Source organism: Chiloscyllium plagiosum, unplaced genomic scaffold (assembly GCF_037043375.1).
Source record: "Chiloscyllium plagiosum isolate Xiang-an unplaced genomic scaffold, Cpla_swu_hap1 HiC_scaffold_39, whole genome shotgun sequence".
Classification (NCBI taxonomy): domain Eukaryota; kingdom Metazoa; phylum Chordata; class Chondrichthyes; order Orectolobiformes; family Hemiscylliidae; genus Chiloscyllium; species Chiloscyllium plagiosum.
Genome location: NW_028270177.1, coordinates 88,804,677 through 88,825,136, shown reverse-complemented (window position 1 = coordinate 88,825,136; position 20,460 = coordinate 88,804,677).

Genomic DNA, 20,460 nt, shown 5'->3' with positions numbered 1-20,460 from the left:
GTGGCCTGATTAATAAACTGTGCAGTCCGTTTGGACGATGTAGTGATCTTTACTAAGTCCTGGAAAGATCATTTGGTACAGTTGGAAAAGCTCTTTGAATGAATACATGAAACAAAACTGCTGATAAAATTAAACAAAACTGAATTCACGAAAGCAGACGTGATGTTCTTGGGACAAAACATCGGTCATGGAAAGTTGACCCCATGGAACACAAAGGCAAAAGTTACCCAGGAATTTCCACGACCAACCTCGAAGAAAAAGCTGCTTTGCTTCTTAGGAGTCAACGGATTCTATCGAAAATTTGTTCCAAACGTCAGCAGTGTAGTGGCACCATTTTGCTGAAAAAGAATACAAAGTTTTGATGGACAGAACAATGTCAGGAGGCATTCGACCATTAAAAAGAAATATTGACCACCAAACCAGTTTTAGACATACCAAACGTTTCAAAACCTTTCAAAGTTGCCATCGACACTAGTGACATAGGAGTTGGAGCTATACTGCTACAGGATGGTGAGATAGGATTGTACTTTTCAAAGAAACTCAACATCCACCAGAGAACATGTTCCAAGATTGAGAAAGAACTATTGAGTTTGGCACTAGCTTTACGACATTTTGATGTGTCCTCACAAACAGCGTGTTGGAGACGGTTGTGTACACGGATCCCAATCTGCTTACATTCTTTGAACGTTTTAAACACTATTTCATTGTAGTCTTAAGTTATAGACTTGTAGTTTAAAATATAGACTTGTAGAATGCCGTAAGGATGTAATCACAGATGTGTTCTCACAGATTTAACTGATAAAGTTTAAACGAGATTTGCATTTATCCGATGTAAAATATAGGTATGTGGGAAAAGTTGAGGTGATCTTAGATTTCAATTATCTGTATGTCATGGTAATGTGTTTAAAGAATAGAAAACCAAATGAGACCGTGTTTTCATTATGATGGTTCTTTTTTGAGAGAGAAGGTGTTATGAACGTGTAAAGGGTATTGTACCTTTAAGAGAGTTGAAGGATTTACAAGCACAGTGCGTTCTGGAAAATTTAGAATGTAACATTTGGTTCAGCCGCTGGCAGTACCTGGGTTGCTATGAGACAAAAAATAAAATCAAATTTGTTCAATCCTTTTAAATTATGTCCCAAGAAGCTAAACTAGAATCGAGTTTAAATTTGGCATTTGGCAATATTATAAAAAAAATGAAATGACCCGATGCTTTGTGGTATGAAGCTGTTAACGAAATTGACCAGTTCGGGGAGAACTGCCAAGCCACCAACATCTGCAGACTGCCCAGAGAATAGCTCTCTTTAATTCCTCTATATTTATCAATGACATGTGAAACAGAAACACTACGGAGAATAAAAGAAGACAGAGGAAGATACAAAGAGAAGATTCGACAGCTGGCAGGTTGTGAAATTTTTCTGCTTTGGTAAATCTTAATTGGGGTTTTTTATCGGACCAGTATTGTAGAAGAGAAAGTAAAAGATAGGTCAGAGAAAGGAGTTGCAAATAGGTGTTAGGTAATTATTCCCTGTTAGACATTAAAAAAAAAGTTGTTATTTTTACTTTAAATACTGACCTTTATGATGGTTCTTGGCCTTCTGAACTTTTACAGATTACAGCACGGTCTAAATCTTTTCTATCTTGCGAGTTTAAATTAGCGCGGAATGTGGTTGGGGGTGGGGTTTACCCCGTGTTGTAACACTTTAACTCTGATTTCTCTGCAAAGATGCTGCCAGCCCTGTTGAACGTTCCCAGCACACTCCTGTCTTAGATTTCTAGTTTACGAAATCTGCAGTTCTCTTGACTTTCTTATGTGTATCATTGGCAGCCTTGGCTGAAGTACTGGAGGACAGGACGGCAGCTAATGTTTTTATATTATTTATAATATGGCTGCAAGGAAATCCCAGGGAACTACAGACCAGTGAGTGTGATGTCAAAGATAGGTGAGTGTTTGTAGTAGATTCTGAGAGGCAGGATTTACATGCATTTGGAAAGGCTAGGACTGATTAGGGCTATTCAGCATGGCTTTTTGTCTGGGAATCCATGTCTCACAAACTAGATTGCAGTTTTTGAAGAGGTGATCGGAAAGATAGATGAAGTTAAAGCAGCATGCGTTGTCTATGTGGACCTCAGTGAGCCCCAACAATGTTCCTCATCGTAGCCTGGTTCATAAGATTACATCACAGGGGATCAGTGAGAGCTAGCCAATTAGACAGAAAATTGGCTTGACAGTAGGAGGTAGATGATGCTGGGAGAGATTTGTTGTCCAAATTGGAGGCTCATGACCAGTGTTGCGCCACAAGGTACAGCCTGCTGCTGTTCATTGTTTTTGTAAATGCTTTCGATGAAAATATAGGAACCATGGATAGGAAGTTCGTAGACAAACCCCACATAATTGATGTTAATAGTGAACAGTAAAGAAGCTTATCTTAGAGAACAATGAGATCGTGATCAACTGGGAAATTGGGCTGAGGATTGGCAGGTAGAGTTTCATGCAGATAACTGTGAGGTGTTGCATTTTGTTAGACAAACTAGGGCAGTATTTATACATTTAACGGTAGGGCATTGGGGATGGTATTCGAACAGAGAGACACAGGGTGCAGGTACATGGTTTCTTGAAAGTGGAGTCGCAGATAGACAGTGCTGTGAAGAAGGCGTTAGGTACACTTACCTACTTCAGTCAGAACATTGAGTACAGAAATTGGGACATCATGTTGTGGCTGAACAAGGCCACACTTGGAGTACTGAGTAAAATTATTGTCGCCCTGCTGTAGGAAGGATGTTATAACCTGGAAAGGGGGCAAAGTATTTAAAATGATGTGACGGAGACAGGAGGTTTTGAGATATATGGAGAGGCAGGGATTTTGTTCTTTTTGCGTAGGAGGCTGAGGAGTGACCTTACAGAGGTTTATAAAATCAAGAGTGACATGGATAGGATAAATAGACAAGGTCTTTTGCCCAGGGTGGGTGTGTCCAAAATCAGAGAGGATAAGTTTAAGGTGAGAGGGAAGAGATTTAAAAGAGATCTTAGGGCAGCTGTTTCTCGCAGAGATTGGTGTATATATGTAGCGAGCCGTCAGAGGAAGAGGTATTGGTGAGTGCAATTACAACAATTGAAAGACAATCTGATGTGTACATGAATAGGAAAGGTTTGGAAGTTTAGGAAACCTGGTGAGCATGGATGAGTTGGGCCAAAGGGTATGTTTGCATGTTGTATGACTCTAAGAGTCTATGACTCGAGAACTCCTCTTTCATCACTAATTCTTCATTGCACTCAATTATTTTCCAAGTCAAAACTCCTCTGTAAATACTTTCAATGTTACAACTCGCTGAACTTTCTTAAATACAGAATTCCTGGCATTATTGTGGTCCTGTACACCACAGCAGTAGCAGCAGCTGAAACAGCATTATATTCATACACAATCTGTAACTTTTTGACTGGGATAATCCCTCATTCGACCATTTCCACCAAGCTGACAACTCTGACATCTCCATGGGAATGCGGAAAATTACTCAGCTACGTCCAGTTCTCAAAGAGAGAAATAGTTACAATTTGACTAATTATCACACCACCAGTGTTGTTACAAAAGTCAAATTAGTGGTTGATTTTTTTTTTCTGACAGAGCTGTCAAGCAGCACAGAAATAACCTGCTCAGTGTGTTATCTGATAGGTCCCCATGTGGAGATGGTACTGTTGTGGAAATGTCACTGGATTACTAATCCATACCAGGTTGATGGTGGATTAAAACAATTAATAAAATATCAAGAATTAAAATCTGGTGTCAGTAATAGTGACCTTGAAGCCAATGTCGATTGTAAACATCCATTTCCTTCCCGAATGTACTTTCAGGAAGTGAATCTCCCATGCTTTCCTGGTCTGGCCAAAAGTGACTCCAGACACACGACTTGTGATAAACTCTTCAATGGTCTCTAAAACAGACAAGCAAGACACTCAAATGTATCAAACTGCTCCGAGGCTTGGAAGGATAAAACCGACAGAAAATTCGGTCTCGGAAAAGGGAATGGGAAACACAGTCCTGTTGACACTGCAGAGATATCCTTCTTAACATCTGAGATTTTCTGACATCTGTACTCCAGCTGTCTCCTGATCCCTTTAGTGTCCAGAAATCCTTATTTATATTCAATGTCCTGGCTTACACAGCCTTATGTGGGAGAGAATTCCCCAGGTTCATCAGTCTGTGAGTGCAGACATTTATTATCATTTCAATCCAGCGTGACGTGCCTGCAGCTAATACTGTGGCTCCTTGTTTTATACGCCCCAGCCAGTGGAATTACCATCCCTGTTTCAAATCTGTCTCGCCCAGTCTGGGTTTTATATATTTCATTGATAGCTCCATTCGTTTTCCTAAAGCCCATGGATTACAGGCCCAATCCAGTCAAGGCAAGAGCTGCCCCACAACAAGCCAGTGATCCTAGAGATCAGTCTAGTCATCCTTCACTGCTCCCCATCAATGTTAGATTGTTCTTTATGAGGTACGGAGACCAAATCTGCACACAATACTGCACAATGTTCGAGATGGGGTCTCAACAGCTGCACTAAGACACCCCTACTCCTGGACTTAAATCTCCCTGAAATGAAGGTCAACACAACATTTATCTTCCTAACTGCTTTCTTTCCTGCAATATTACTGTCAGTAACTGGTGTACAAGGAGATCCAGGTCCTTTTCAATGTTACAGCTCTCATCTTAAGCTCTCCTCTTGTTCGGTCTGTGTTCACTGGTCAGTGTGCCAATGCCATTCCCAGTATTGACTTCTGGGTTCAGAACTCACTGCCCTGCATTGTCCTCGGAGGGCTGCACAGAAGAAACAAAGACAGAACATAAATCCCTTTAAAGATCAACATGTTTCAACGAATCCCTTTTCAAATGATAGGTTGCTGTTCTATTGTTCCTACGAAAATACACACCGTCACATCCACCCCCATTGCTCTCCATCTGCCACATATTTGCCCATTCACTCCACTTGTCTCAATCACCTCGTAGCTTTTCTACATCCTCCTCACCAACGCACAATCCGACCTCGTTTAGTGCTTGCAGCAGTTTTGGGAATATTGCATTTGATTCCCTCAACTAAATGTTTGCCATGTATTGGGAACAGCTGAGACCCAAATGCCGATCCTTGCGACACACCATGTTCCTTCCACTTCAAAACATATGGCTTTATTCATGTTCACTCTTTCCTGTCACCTCTCCTATTCTAAAACCATGTTGATATTTTAGCCCCAATTCTGTAACATCTAATTTTGCATACTAGGCCAGAGTCTGTACCAAGACCTTTCTGAAAATCCAAATGAATTCATCCATTGCTTCTCCGTATGTATCAACCAGTCATTTTATCAAGTATGATTCCCATTTCACGTTGACCCATTACATAAAATCTATGAGCATCAATAAAATCAGAGCTGATCATTTCATGGCCTCAGCTCCACGTACCCGTCCCCTCTCCATAACCCATTGTTACTTTAATGCTCAAAACATTATCTATCTGAGCTTCAAAAACATTCAATGATAAAGCCTCAACTATTTCAGTAGGCAGGGAATTCCACTGATTCACAATCTTCTTGGTCAAGAAGTTCCTTCTCAATCCAGCCCGAAATCTGTTACACTTAATTTTGAGACTTTGTCCTCTTGCCCAAGTTTCGCCTGATACTGGAAACATCCTCTCTATTTCTATCCTATCTATTCCAATCATAATCATATATGTTTCTTTCTGATCCTCCCACATTATTTCAAATTCCAATCAATATATAATTCCAGTCCACCCAGTCTCTCCTCATAAGCCAACCCCCTCAACTCCAGAGCCAACCTCGACCACCTTCTCTGCATCCATTTTAGCCAGGACATCCTTTCTCAAGTAGGGAGACCAAAACGGCACACAGTATTGCAGGTGTGACCTCCCCAGCACCCTGTACAACTACAACATAGCCTCCCTGTGTTTAAACTCAATCCTTTCCGCAAGAAGGACTCAATTCCATTTGCCCTGTTAATTATTTGTTGCGCCTGCAGGCCAACTTCTGTGATTTATGCACAAAGACATCCAGGTCCCTCTGCACAGAAACATGCTGCATTTTTGCCATGTAAATAATAGTCTCATTTTCAGCTGGTATTCCTTCCAAAATGGATGACTTCACAATTATTATAATTATACTCCATCTGCCAGACCTTTGCCCACTCACTTAAAGTATTAATGCCCTGTTGTAAAGTTTATCATTCCTCTGCACATTTTGCTCTGCCACTCATTTTAGTATCATCTGCAATCTTTGAGACACTACACGTGGTCCCCCAACTCCAAATCGTCCAATAAGCTGTGAATAATTGCGGTTCCAGCACACCACTAGTCACTGATCAGTAACCAGAAAATCACTCATTTATTCCCACTGTTTGCTTCCAATTAATTAATCAATCCTCTATCCATGTTAATACATTACCCGTAACGCCACACAAGTTTACCTTATGCAGCAACTTTCTTGGCGTCACTGTGTCGAATGTCTTTTGTAAATCTCGGTACACCACATCTAATGGGTCGCAATGGTCAAAATGTCTTCATAGATTTCCAGTAAATTAGTTCAGCATAGCCTGTCTTTCATGAACTGATGCTGTGTCTGTCCAAAGGGACACTTTCTTTCTAGATGCATGCTATTTATTCCTTGATTACATATTGACGTATTTTCCCCACTGCACATGTTAGGCTAATCGGTCTACAATTCGTCACTTTTTTCCTACTTCCCTTTTTAAACAGTGGTGTCTGATTTCATGTTTTCGAATCTGCTGGAACAGCATCAGAGTCCAGTGAATTTAGAAACGTTTCCACAAATGCATTTGTTATTTCTCCCAACCCCACAGTTAGTACCCTGGGATGCACTCCATCAGGTCCTGCAGGCTTATTAAGCTTTAGATCCATTAGCTTGCTCAACACTATTTCTCTCGTGAAAATGGTTGTTTCCAGGTCCTCTCCTACCTTCCACCCTTTGACAATTACTGGCATGGTATTTGTGTTCTTGACTGTGTAGACCGACTAAATATCTGTTCAGTTCCTCGGCCATTTCCTCACTGAATCCCCCTTCTCGCCCTCTAAAGGACCAATGTTTACGTGAGCCACTCTTCGTTTTATGTATTTATAGAATCTTCTGCTATCTGTCTTTATATTCTGAGGTAGTTTGCTCTCATAATTAATATTATGTTTCTTGATAGTTTTTTTTTGTTGCTCTTTTGATCTTTGAAATTTTCCCAATCTTCTAGTTTCCCACTGGTCTTTGCCATTATTTATGCAATTTATTTTAATTTGATAGTCTCCCTTATTTCCTGAGACATTCATTGCAGCTTACCCTTTTTCCTACAGTCCTTCCATTTCACTGTTATATGCTGTTGCTGAGCACTTGGGAAAATTGCTTTGAAAGCCACCCACTCTTCATAAATGGTTCCACCATAAAGTATTTGCTTCCAGTTAACTTTAGCCAACTTCTCCCTCATCCTATTGTTGTCTACTTTGTTTAAGCACAGTACCCTGGTATTGGACTTTACCTTTGCACCTTCCGCCTCGATTCTAAAATCAACCATACTTTCTGTCCCAAATATTTCTCCCAACGCATTTATTTATTAAATTCATTCTTTTTGTCTCGAGACTTAGGCTTTCGAGTCTTGCTGGGATGATTTGATTTGTTTTCTTCTGTGAAGACAGAACTGAAGTAATTGCTTCATGGTTCTGCTATTTCTCTGTTCTCTATTCTCCTTCCTCTGGGTTCAGACTGCAAAGAAGCTGCTCTTCTTTTCTCTTATCTTTTCCATTGACAGTTCACTCTAATAATTCTTGTGAATATTCTCTTCAGAAACCCATCAATTCATGTCCACACAATGCAATCAAAGGAGCATAGTCTTTGTACCGTCAGAAATACAGCACAGTCTCCAGTGGTTCCACTCTCCTCGCCCGGAATGTTATGACACTTCAAGCGCTCGTCCAAGTCCTATTTAGCTGTTTTGTGGTTACCATAACAACTCCCCATCTCAGGAAGTACATTCCAGACCTCAACACCCTCTGCCTGGAAAACAATCCTCAAATCCTCTCTAATCCTCAAACCCTTCACTTTAAAAGTGTGTTCCCCTGTTTTTGCCCCTATGACTAAAAGGAACAGCTGTTGTCTATCCACCCTTTCCATGCCCCTCATAATCTTATCCTTCTGAATCAGGTCCCCCTCAGCCTTCTGTCCTCCAAAGTAAACAACCCGAGCTTATCCAGCCCCTCTCCATAGCTGATATGTTCCATCCCAGGAAACATCCTGGTGAATCTCCTCTGCACCCCCTCCAGTACAATCACATCCTTCCTGTAATGTGGCTCCCAGAACTCCACACAGTATTCTATTTTGGCCGAACCAAAGTCCTGTAGAGCTCTTATAATCTATGTCCCGATTAGTAAAGGCTATTTACTATTCCCAATGCCTTCTGAAATAAACCTAATACCCTGCCCAGTCACATTCAGGGATGTGTGGACCCTCTGAGCTTCCCAGTGTGCTGCCATTCATTGAATACTCTCCTGCCTGGTTCCTTCTTCCAAAGTGCATCACTTCATATTTATCAGGGTTACATTCCATCTGCTATTGATCTGTCCATCTGACTATTCCATCTGTATCTTCCTGTAACATAAGGCCTTCCCCCGCACTGCCAACCACCTGGCCAATTTTTGTTACTAATCAAACACTCGCCACCCTCTCCACATTCACATCTACATCATTTATGAATACACAAAGAATAAGGGACGCAACACTGATCTCTGGGGTACACCAGGGACACTGGTAGCCAGTCACACAAACATCCTTCTCCCACCATCCTCTTTCTCCTGCCTCTAAGACCATTTGAATTTCACTTGCCAAGTTACCCTTGATACCATGAGACTGTACTTTCTTTATCAGTTTCGCATGGGAGGATTTGTCAAAGATGTTGCTGAAAAAGAAAACATATAAACGACCTCCTCGAAAAAGATCAATAAAATTCGTTCGGCATGACCACCCTCTGACAACTTCAAGCTGACGATTCCTGATAAAACATTGCCTCTCTCAATGAAGATGAATTGTCTCCTTCCCTGTTTTCCCCAATAGTTTCCCTGACATTGAGCTAATACTCACTGATCTATAGTTTCCTGGTCTACCTGCACCAAACCTTCCTGTAAAGGGTGCTCTCCATTACTCTGGCAACTTCCCTGTGACCAGATCCGACTTAAATATTTGAGTCAGGGCATTTCCTCCCTTGTCTCCCACTGCAGCTTGTGATTCAACTCTTCCAGACCTGGGACTTGTCCAATTTTGTACCAGCGTAAAAACCATTATTTCCTGCTCGCATCTTATATCAATCTGCTCGAGAGCTTCCCAGTCCGGTCTTCTTGAAATATGCACCTGCCTCCTTCTTCTCCCAAGCAAAACGGATGTGAAGCTTTCATGTCATAATCTAGCAATCTTCTCCAGCTTCACACACAGATTGCCCCCTTGATGTCTAATTGGCCTTAATTATTCCCTGTTGAAACTTTATTGCTGGAACAGCACAGCAGGTCAGGCAGCATCCAGGGAACAGGAGATTCGACGTTTCGGGCACAGGCCCTTCTTCGGCCTGTGCCGGAAACGTCGAATCTCCTGTTCCCTGGATTCTGCCTGACCTGCTGTGCTGTTCCAGCAATAAAGTTTCAACTTTGATCTCCAGCATCTGCAGACCTCACTTTCTCCTCCTAATTATTCCCTGCCTATTCTGTTCTGCTTGATGTTCTTGTGGAATATCTTCGGATTCTCGCTAATATTGTTCTCACTTGTCAATGCCCATGTTCGTCACTCCCCTCTGTGTGATTTTTTTTTAAAAGTTTCATTTCGATCACCTCTTATTCTCTGAAACTCTCCTGGAACACAGGCGGAGTTCCCTCATCAGACAATCTTGCTATCTGAGGGATTAAACTCGAGAATGTCCGTGCAGACCATACAGTGTCTGTATAAATAACAGAAATCGCCTGTCTTTCATTAAATCATTTTAATATACTTTTCTAATTCACTGAAACCAACTTTACCCTCGTATCTTAATGGCATGCATGACTCAGGTATGTATCAGTAATATAAGAAAATAACTGCTTTGTGGTCAGATGTAATTTAAATTCAAAATATTACGATCACTATTCCCAAAAGCTTCTTTACAACAAAGTCTTCAATTAGCTCTTCTGATCACACATCACCAATTCCAGAGCAGCTTAATCTCTACTTGTTGTTCAACATATCAATAAAGCAACCCATCTCATAGACGCTCATGTAATCCATTTTCCCAGCATTAACATTCATTTGGATTAACAACTCTTTAGATTTAACTTGAAGCTCTCCATTATTACTGCAGTACACACAAACTTGTATGTCTAATTTCCTGTTTTGTACATTAAACATTTGTATCACAATTTTGACTTTGATGTATAACTCTCATCAATGTTTGATTTCCTTTGTTGTTTCTAAGTAAGATGGAGGAGCAGAGGGATCTAGAGGTCAATGTTCATAGCTGTTTGAAAGTTGTCACTCAGGTGGATAGAGCTTGTAAGAAGGCCTATGGTGTATTAGCGTTCATGAGCAGAAGGATTGAATTCAAGAGTCGTGAGGTGATGTTCCAGCTGTACGGGACCTTGGTAAGGCCACATTTGGAGTACTGTGTGCAGTTCTGGTCGCCTCACTTTAGGAAGGTTGTGGAAGCTTTGGAGAGGGTGCAGAGGAGATTTACAAGGACGTTGCCTGGAATGGAGAATAGGTCGTACGAGGATAGGCTGAGAGTGCTAGGCCTTTTCTTATTGGAACAGCGAAGGATGAAGGGTGACTTGATAGATTTATAAGATGGTCAGGGGAATAGATAGAGTAGACAGTCAGAGACTTTTTCCCCGGGTACAACAGAGTGTTACAAGGGGACATAAATTTAAGGTGAAGGGTGGAAGGTATGGGGGGATGTCAGGGGTAGTAACCTTTACTCAGAGAGTGGTGGGGCATGGAATGCCCTGCCTGTGGGAGGAGCAGAATCAGAATCATTGGCGACCTTTAAGAGGCAATTGGATAGGTACATGGATGGGTGCTTAAGCTAGGACAAATGTTCGGCACAACATCGTGGGCCGAAGGGACTGTTCTGTGCTGTATTATTCTATGTTCTATGTTCTAAGCTCTACCTAACCAGATTCTGAGTGACATGAGGTCTGGCGAGGATAATGGTAGATTCCAGCGAGATTTTTAGCGAGGCATATCACAACACTGATATCATGTCGCCACACCTTACCTGTTCTTTTCAAGTGTCATTGTGACATTATCACCAGATCTCGCATTATGCTGATGGAGTAAAGAAGGACAATGAACATTCAGCTATGCTGTGCATTCCCCCAGACAGCTGAAACTGCTCTAACCTGAGTGGGAACCTTACAGCAATGAGATCACATCTGGAGTAGAGCACACAGATTTAATCTCCTCACTGAGGAAAGGATGTTGGAATGAACTCAAAGATTGTTCCCACAACTGATTTCTGCAACAAAGGTGTTAATCACAGAATCCCTGTGTGGTAGCAGGCCATTTCACCCATCGACTCCACACTGATCCTCCGAACATCATCCCATCCAATCCCTACCACCCACCCCACCCAATCTTTATAACCTATCAGTTTCCATGACTGATGCACTTAGCCTCCACATCCCCAGACATTATGGGTCATTTAGCGTGGCCAATCCACCTTACCTACACACCTTGGGACGGTGGGACGAAACTGGAGACTGAAATTGAACTAGGGTCGCTGGTGCAGTGACGCAGCAGTGCTAACCACTGAGCTACCCAGTGTGGGCAACACAACTTGCCTGCATATTTCAGCCCAAGAAAAGTGACATTTGAACAGGGAGATTCCATAAGACCCGAGACCTGTCACTGACCAACAGGAGGTGGACATTGAGATCTTGAGCTCTTGGTCAGACACGAGAACAGAACATAGAACATAGAACATAAAAGAATACAGCGCAGTACAGGCCCTTTGGCCCTCGATGTTGCGCCGATCCAAGCCTACCTAACCTATACTAACCCACTATCCTCCATATACCTATCCAATGCCCGCTTAAATGCCCATAAAGAGGGAGAGTCCACCACTGCTACTGGCAGGGCATTCCATGAACTTACGACTCGCTGAGTGAAGAACCTACCCCTAACTTCAGTCCTATATCTACCCCCCCTTAATTTAAAGCTATGCCCCCTTGTAATACCCGACTCCATACGCGGGAAAAGGTTCACACTGTCAACCCTATCTAACCCCCTAATCATCTTGTACACCTCAATCAAGTCACCCCTAAACCTTCTTTTCTCTAATGAAAACAGCCCCAAGTGTCTCAGTCTTTCCTCATACGATCTTCCTTCCATACCAGGCAACATCCTGGTAAACCTCCTCTGCACCCGTTCCAGTGCCTCCACATCCTTCCTATAGTATGGCGACCAAAACTGCACACAATATTCCAGATGCGGCCGCACCAGAGTCTTATACAACTGCATCATGACCTCAGGACTCCGGAACTCAATTCCTCTACCAATAAAAGCCAGTACGCCATATGCCTTCCTCACCGCACTATTTACCTGGGTGGCAACTTTCAGAGATCTGTGTACATGGACACCAAGATCCCTCTGCTCATCTACACTACCAAGTATCCGACCATTAGCCCAGTACCCCATCTTTTTGTTATTCTTCCCAAAGTGAATCACCTCACACTTAGCTACATTGAATTCCATTTGCCACCTTTCTGCCCAGCTCTGCAGCTTCTCTATATCCTGCTGTAACCTGCCACATCCTTCCTCACTGTCAACAACTCCTCCGACTTTCGTATCATCCGCAAACTTGCTCACCCAACCTTCTAACCCCTCTTCCAGGTCATTTATAAAAATGACAAACAGCAATGGTCCCAAAACAGATCCTTGCGGAACACCGCTAGTGACGGCACTCCATGAAGAAACTTTGCCATCAACTATTACCCTCTGTCTTCTTCCATCCAGCCAATTCCTAATCCAAACCTCCAACTCACCCTCAATGCCATATCTCCGTATTTTCTGCAGTAGCCTACCATGGGGAACCTTATCAAACGTCTTACTAAAATCCATATATACCACATCTACCGCTTTCCCCTCATCAACCTCCTTCGTCACCTTTTCAAAGAATTCAATAAGGTTTGTGAGGCACGACCTGCCCTTCACAAAACCATGCTGACTATCCTTGGTCACATTATTCCTATCCAGATGTGCATAAATCCTATCCCTTACAATTCTCTCTAAGACTTTGCCCACAACAGAAGTGAGACTCACCGGCCTATAGTTACTAGGGTTATCCCTACTCCCCTTTTTGAACAAGGGAACCACATTTGCTATCCTCCAGTCTTCTGGCACTACTCCTGTAGACAAAAAAGACATAAAAATCAAGGCCAATGGCTCTGCAATCTCCTCCCTTGCTTCCCAGAGAATCCTAGGATAAATGCCATCAGGCCCAGGGGACATATCTATTTTCACCTTTTCCAGGATTTCCAACACCTCTTCTCTACATACCTCAAAGCCATCCATTCTACTTATTTGTGACTCAGTATTCACATCGACGACAATGCCCTGTTCCTGAGTAAATACTGAAGAAAAGTATTCATTCAGTGTCTCCCCAATCTCTTCCGCCTCCACACGCAACTTCCCACTACTATCCTTGACTGGACCTATTCCTACCCTAGTCATTCTTTTATTCCTAACATACCTATAGAAAGCCTTAGGGTTTTCCCTAATCCTACCGACTAAGGACCTTTCATGTCCCCTCCTTGCTGCTCTTAGCTCTCTCTTCAGGTCCTTCCTGGCTACCCTATAACTCTCAATCGCCCCAATTGAACCTTCACGTCTCGAACATGCAAGTCCATTGAGACTATAATATAGGAACGCCAGGAGGACACTGAGCTCAGCGAGTGTGTAAAGCAGTAACATAACGAATCCAATCAGCTACTCATTCCTCTCACACAGCAATTGGAGCAGATCTTTTACAGCCTTGTGCCTATTACACAGGAATTTTGAAAGGGAACATGGAGGTTATAGAAAGGGAAGGGCTTCGAAAAGCCAGCTTTACTCGGGAATGAAAAGTTGTGAGAAAACAATTGGAATTGAAGACACGTTGTTAGAATCCGTTAAGAAGGAATTAATAACAGAAGATTTCCAAAGTCAAGCCACAATCCAGCACAGTCAACATAGTTTTATGAAGGATAAATCATGTTTGAATGATCTGACTAACTTTCTTTAAAAAAAACGCAATAAGCAAGGTGGATAATGGGGATCCTATAGATGTATTATATCTGGACTTGCAGACATCAGTGCATAACGTGTCTCGCAAAAGATTATTACGCAAGACAAGAACACATGGGGTGAGGAACAATTTTCTTGTTGGGGAAGAGGATTAACTAACCAGTAAAAAACATGATATGGAGTCGCTGGTTTTGGACTTGGTTGGACAAGGTCAAAAATCAAACGACACCAGGTTAGAGCCCAATGGATTTATTTGTAAACACAAGGTTTCATTGTGCTACTCCTTCATCAGGTGTAAGAGAGATAGGAAAACCTTAAACATGGAAGTTTAAGGAAAAGATCAAAGGGTTGTACAACTTATGCACATGAATTGTACACACATTAGATGGCTCGCAAATACTTCATCAGTTATAATGGAGATGCAAGTTTGATTGATTATTATGCAAATCGCAGAATTTATTTCAAGTCATTGCCTGGAAATACCATCAGGTAAATGAAGTAACACTTGCGGTCAGACAATTTATTCTAAGCGGGAGACCTTGTTTGGATGCTGTCTGTCTTCACCTGGAGACAGAGTAGTTTTATTTACAAAGTAGGAGTTTGTAAAATATCACATTGACTGACTGTCTACAAATTGTATGTTTTTGGAACAAAATAAAATGCATCTGCAAATACAAATGGTCAAATGCAAATTCTCCCAGCAAATTTATATGTGCATATATGTGTGTGTGTGTGCATATGTGGAGAGAGGGGCGTGTCTGTGTGAAGGGGAGAGAGAAAGAGACACTGTGTATACATCAGAGAGAGTGAGGGATATTGTGTGTGTGAGTGCAGGAGTTAGAGAGAGAGGCTGTGCATGCATGTGTGCGTGTGGCAGAGTGGAATGCGCGTGTGCGCATGTGAGAGAGAATAAGGGAGAGTGTGTGTGGAGCGGATAGGGAGAGTGTCCATCAGTGTATGTAACGGGGAGAGTGAGAGAGTGTGTGTGGAGCGGATAGGGAGAGTGTCCATCAGTGTATGTAACGGGGAGAGTGAGAGTATGTGCGTGTCCAGGTGAAAACATGGACAGAAACATGGACAGATACAGCACATCCCTTTCCCCACACACACTCACTCCATGGTTTCAGAGCGTCAACTCTCTGCAGCATCTGCTCCATTTGGTGTTCATGTTACTGACCCAGATGCGGTAACTACAGTCCCCATGCTCCATCCAGAGTTGGGTCAGCAAATCCTCAGGCCTCCCTGAATGTCTGACGCAGCTCACAGCACAACCTCCAGCAAACCATGCCCTGCCCCTCCACTAACTTTTCAATAACTGGAGTCAGTCAGAAGCCGCTCTGCTACAAGCTAGATGCCTGTTCCTTAATAATTATACTCGAGGATTTTACTCGTGTTACTGACCGCACGATCGATTGAGAGACAAACAAAGGCGTTCCGTGGGCAGGCGCATACGAAGTTTCAAATACGTGAGCCAGAACTGCTGGAGCCCTCTTGTCCATGGAGCACCACATGGTATACATCGGGAAGTGAACAACAGCCTGACACACCATTTCAACGTTTTGAGATTCACCATGCCAGCACTCAATGCAAGAAGGAGTCAAAAACTAAGGCCAGAGAAAGATACAGAAAAAAAAACAAATAATTTATTAACTGATAACTTGCTGACAATATGGATAAGGAGATGGGCGGTTTGGAATAACGGGATAAGGGAGACAATGGTGGGTCCAATCCCAAGAAAGCAAACATTGAATGGAGACATTACCAGGTCCACCAGAATGGTCCATTGCCTCAAATCCTGAATCTGCCTCACAGAACCACCCCAGACACCATAAACTGGGGTAAGGTAACGGCTAAAATGGAGAGCTGTGCAGGCCGTGCTAGTGGACTACTCCATCAACTGGACTATCTGCATAGCATGAGGAACATTGCAAACCTTTGCCAGGATATTGTAACCCTCTACCACCACCCTCTGCCTCCTACCTTTGAGACAGTTTTGTATCCAAATGGCTTTCATATGAACCAACCTTGTTAAATAGAGGACCATGTACAATGTTATTCAACGCCTTACTGAAGTCCACATCGACAATGTACACCACTTTATCTCAATTAATCTTCTTAGTCGCTTCTTCAAAAAAATCCCAGTCAATTCAGTGAGACAAAATATTGCTTGCACAAAGTCATGTTGACTGTCCCTAATCAGTCGTTACCTTTCAAAATGAGTGTAAATACGATACCTCATAATCCCCTCTAACAACCTACTCACCACTGACGTCAGGCTCACTGGCTTTTCCTCATTACCCTTCTTTAATCCTTTAAGTAGTGGCACCACGTAGCTAACCTCCAGTCTTCTGACATTTTACCTGTGGCTATTGATGATAGCAAGAGGCCCAGCAATCACTCCCCTAGCTTCCCACAGAGTTCTACCGTCCATCTATTAAAAGCCAGGACATTTTCCTTCTTTTGCATGTTTTAAGACGTCCAGCAGCTCCTCTGTAATACAGACACTTTTCTAGATGTCACTACCTATTTCCCAAGTTCCCTAGCTTCCATATCCTCCTGCACAGTAAATACTGATACAACATATTCGTTCAGTACCTCACCCATTTCCTGTGATTCTGCATATGGGCAACCTTGCTGATCTTTAAGGATGTCCTATTGTCTCCACAGTTGCTCTTCGTTCTTGACGTATTTGTAGAATTCCTTTGGATTCTCCTTAACTCTATTTGCCAAAGCTATCACATGTCCCCTTTTTATGCTCCCAATTTCCCTCTTAACTATACTCTTGTTGCCTTCAGACTCTTCTAGTGATTCACTTTAAATCAGGAATTAAGAGGCTAATGATGACCATTTCGATTGTCAGAAAAATCCATCTGGTTCACTGACAGGCTTGAAGGAAACAAACTGCCATTCTTACCTGGTCTGGCCTACAAGTGACACCAGACACACAGCAATGTGGTTGACTGCTAACTGCCCTCTGGCAATTAGGGATGGATAATAGATGCTTGCCTAGCTCGGGACGCCTTCATCCCGTGAATGAATTTAAAAAATCCCTCAATTTCTGCTGACTATACCTGACATATGCTTCCCAACTGACCCCCTTTTCTGAGAATATCTGTCCCAATCGAATTCATAATTAATATCATCAAAATTGGTTTTCAACAATTTAGAACTATTAAGTTTTAGACGTGGTTCATCCTTTTCCATCTATACTTTAAAACTAAGAGAATTATGATGACTTGCCATAAAGAGCTCCCCCAATGATACCTCAACCACCCCCTCTACACTGCCTTATGTCCCAAGGGTAAGTTGAAGTTTAGCTCCTTCTCTGTGATTCAGAGCATTGGTCAAGCTGCTGCAGCATTGTAACTGGGAATGGGGTCAACAGAGTCTTCGACTCATTGGGTTGAATCTAACAATAATTTGTCTCAGTGACATTTTCATTGAGTGTGACTGAGGGATTTTCTGAACGAAGTTGAACTAGTTTCCTGGTGCTATCATATCTAAGTTAACTAATTATCTACCCACCTAACCCCAAGGTAACCCTCTCATTCAATGCCAGCCCGATTCTCCCACCCATCATGGCTGTAGGTACTCAGCATCACCCGTATATCCCTGGATATTCCGTGATCCCTGGCACTGGTGCCATCTTTAAAGGCCAATGGGTAAACGGTTGAGCATTTTCTGCTTGGAGCTGCACTGCACAGTTTACCCCGAGCACGGCGGAGAGGGGGCAATTGCACCACTGTTTGTCGGCAGGGGCACAGACGTCCTGATGTATGAGCTAGAAGTGACGAGGACCATTCTCTTCCGAGGGGGGGGGGGGGGGCGACACCAAACGTGCTCTGAACTCAGTGCAGTATCTGTGGTCTGAAGGAATCTCAAACAATACAGGACAAGCATCAATAACCTTCCCCGCTCTGTCAGGATAAGGCTCACCGTATACTCACTGCACCCTCACACTCACTGTGCATCCGTTAAAACACCAACCCCCGATCAAGGCACATGCTCCACACACTGCATGTCGCACCATCCCTCTCTCTTTCCCCTCTACTATACCTCCCGCACGAATAGCATTGCATGGATACAGCACTGTTGACTGACTCCCTCTCTACACGTCACCATCCCCCACACGCACACTCGTCCCCCCAAACTCCACCAGGTCTTTCAGCAGGGTCACCCAATCCCACCCTCACTATATCCTTTCCCGTCTCCTATTCCAGGAGAAACAGCTTGGAATAGGACAGAAAGGGCTAAGTCGGGTGATCGAGTGTCCGATCCATCTCGTCCGCCCAACAGTCCTTACCTGTATATCTGTATTTGACTCTGTGAGTATCTATACGTGAGTGCAGGTCTGACAGTCTCTGTGGTGTTTAAAAGGATACAATCTCTCCCTCAGCTGGCCTCCCCACACGACTGGAGTGACAGTGGCAGAGGGTGATAACCTTTGAGGATTCAGTCTGAGAGGGAGAGAGGGCAGCAGCTCACATCATCATTCAAACTGACAGAACACCAACACACACACACACACACACACACACACACACACACACACACACACACACACACACACACACACACACACACACACACACACACACACACACACACACACACACACACACACACACACACACACACACACACACACACACACACACACACACACATTACTTTGTTCTTCAGCTGCAGACTTTTACATGGACAAGAACGGAGGAATCGACAGAGACGCTACAGAATGGCATCGCATCCATTTGGTTTTCTTTAAATCACTGACGAGCAGGAAAATGTAAACGGGGAGGGCGAGTGGAGAAAAGAGGTAGTTGTAGCTCTGGTGAAACTCCTTCTTTGTGATTCACTCAGCCACAAGAGACGTGCAGGTGACTCAGGCGTGAGCGCTCTTCACATCGAGAACAAAAAGCACTTAACTGCACGCAGTAATGCGGCTGGTAGTGTGGCCGAGCGGTCTCAGGCGCTGAATAGAGGCTCCGACTCCCGCCAGAAGCGTGGGTTCGCATCCCACCGCTGCTATTTCGGCTGATCGACTCCAAAGACGCAGCTTGTTGAAAACAGAAGAAAAATGGGTCTGCTTCACGGGGAATGAACAGTGGTGTGGGAAAGTGCCGAATTTGCTGAAGTGTCTGTACTGTCATGAGCGTGTTCACCTCCCGCGTGGAAAATTGCAAGCGCCTCTCCTGTTGCTTTACGTTCCAGGCAAGTTGAATTTTTACTGGAACCGAATGGAGACTGTTATTTCATCGCTGTTGTGAAACAAAGTCCTACCGTGACTCGACTCGTCGTTATTTGGTTTTCTGGCCAATGAGAAAATCGTTCCAATGAATTTCGATGTCATATGTTATTGAATTTCTCCCATTTCCTTCATCTCCGTCCTGGAGACATCGGAAGGGAAAGGTAATCTAATCGAGACTGTGATTGGTGAAATTCACTTTTTATGGCCCATTCTTATTATGTTCTATCTTACTCTCTATTCAGCATTGTCTGGGAAGTGGTGGTGCACTCAGTTTGAAAGAGTAGTTTGGAATTGCCCTGTTGTTAGTTGTGAGATTACTTTATGTCTCATGCCCCCGGACTGTCTCACATTTAGCATTCATGCTCACTGTGTCTGAAAATGCTTTTGGTTTGCCAGTTTTGTTTGTGTTCCGTGTTAAATGCTTTCTGTTTTGCGATTCGCTCAATACATTACGAATTAACAGGGTTTCTGAGCTGCAAAAATCCTCAACTGAGAATTTGGAAAAATTTCCCGGAGTATGGTCAGTCGGAGCAAAAGAAAGGAAGTCGTTCGTTTCTGCAGTGTTTCACAATGCTACCTTTCCTGTGAGCAGTCGAACAGACTCAATGATTGTGCCACAGATTGCGACGGCAAGCTCCGCTAAAATGTAATCCTTTAAAGATATTCAATAAGGTATGACATCGAAATTCATTGGAACGATTTTCCCATTAGCTAGAAACCCAAATAACAACGGGTAGAGTCACCGTAGGACTTCGTTTCACAACAGCGATGAAATAACAGTCTCCATTCGGTTCCAGTAAAAGCTCAACTTGCCTGGGACGGCAGAACTGTTTGCGATTTTCCGCGCGGGAGGCGAACACGATCATGACAGTAGAGACATTTTGAAATATTTGGCAGTATCCCACACCACAGGCG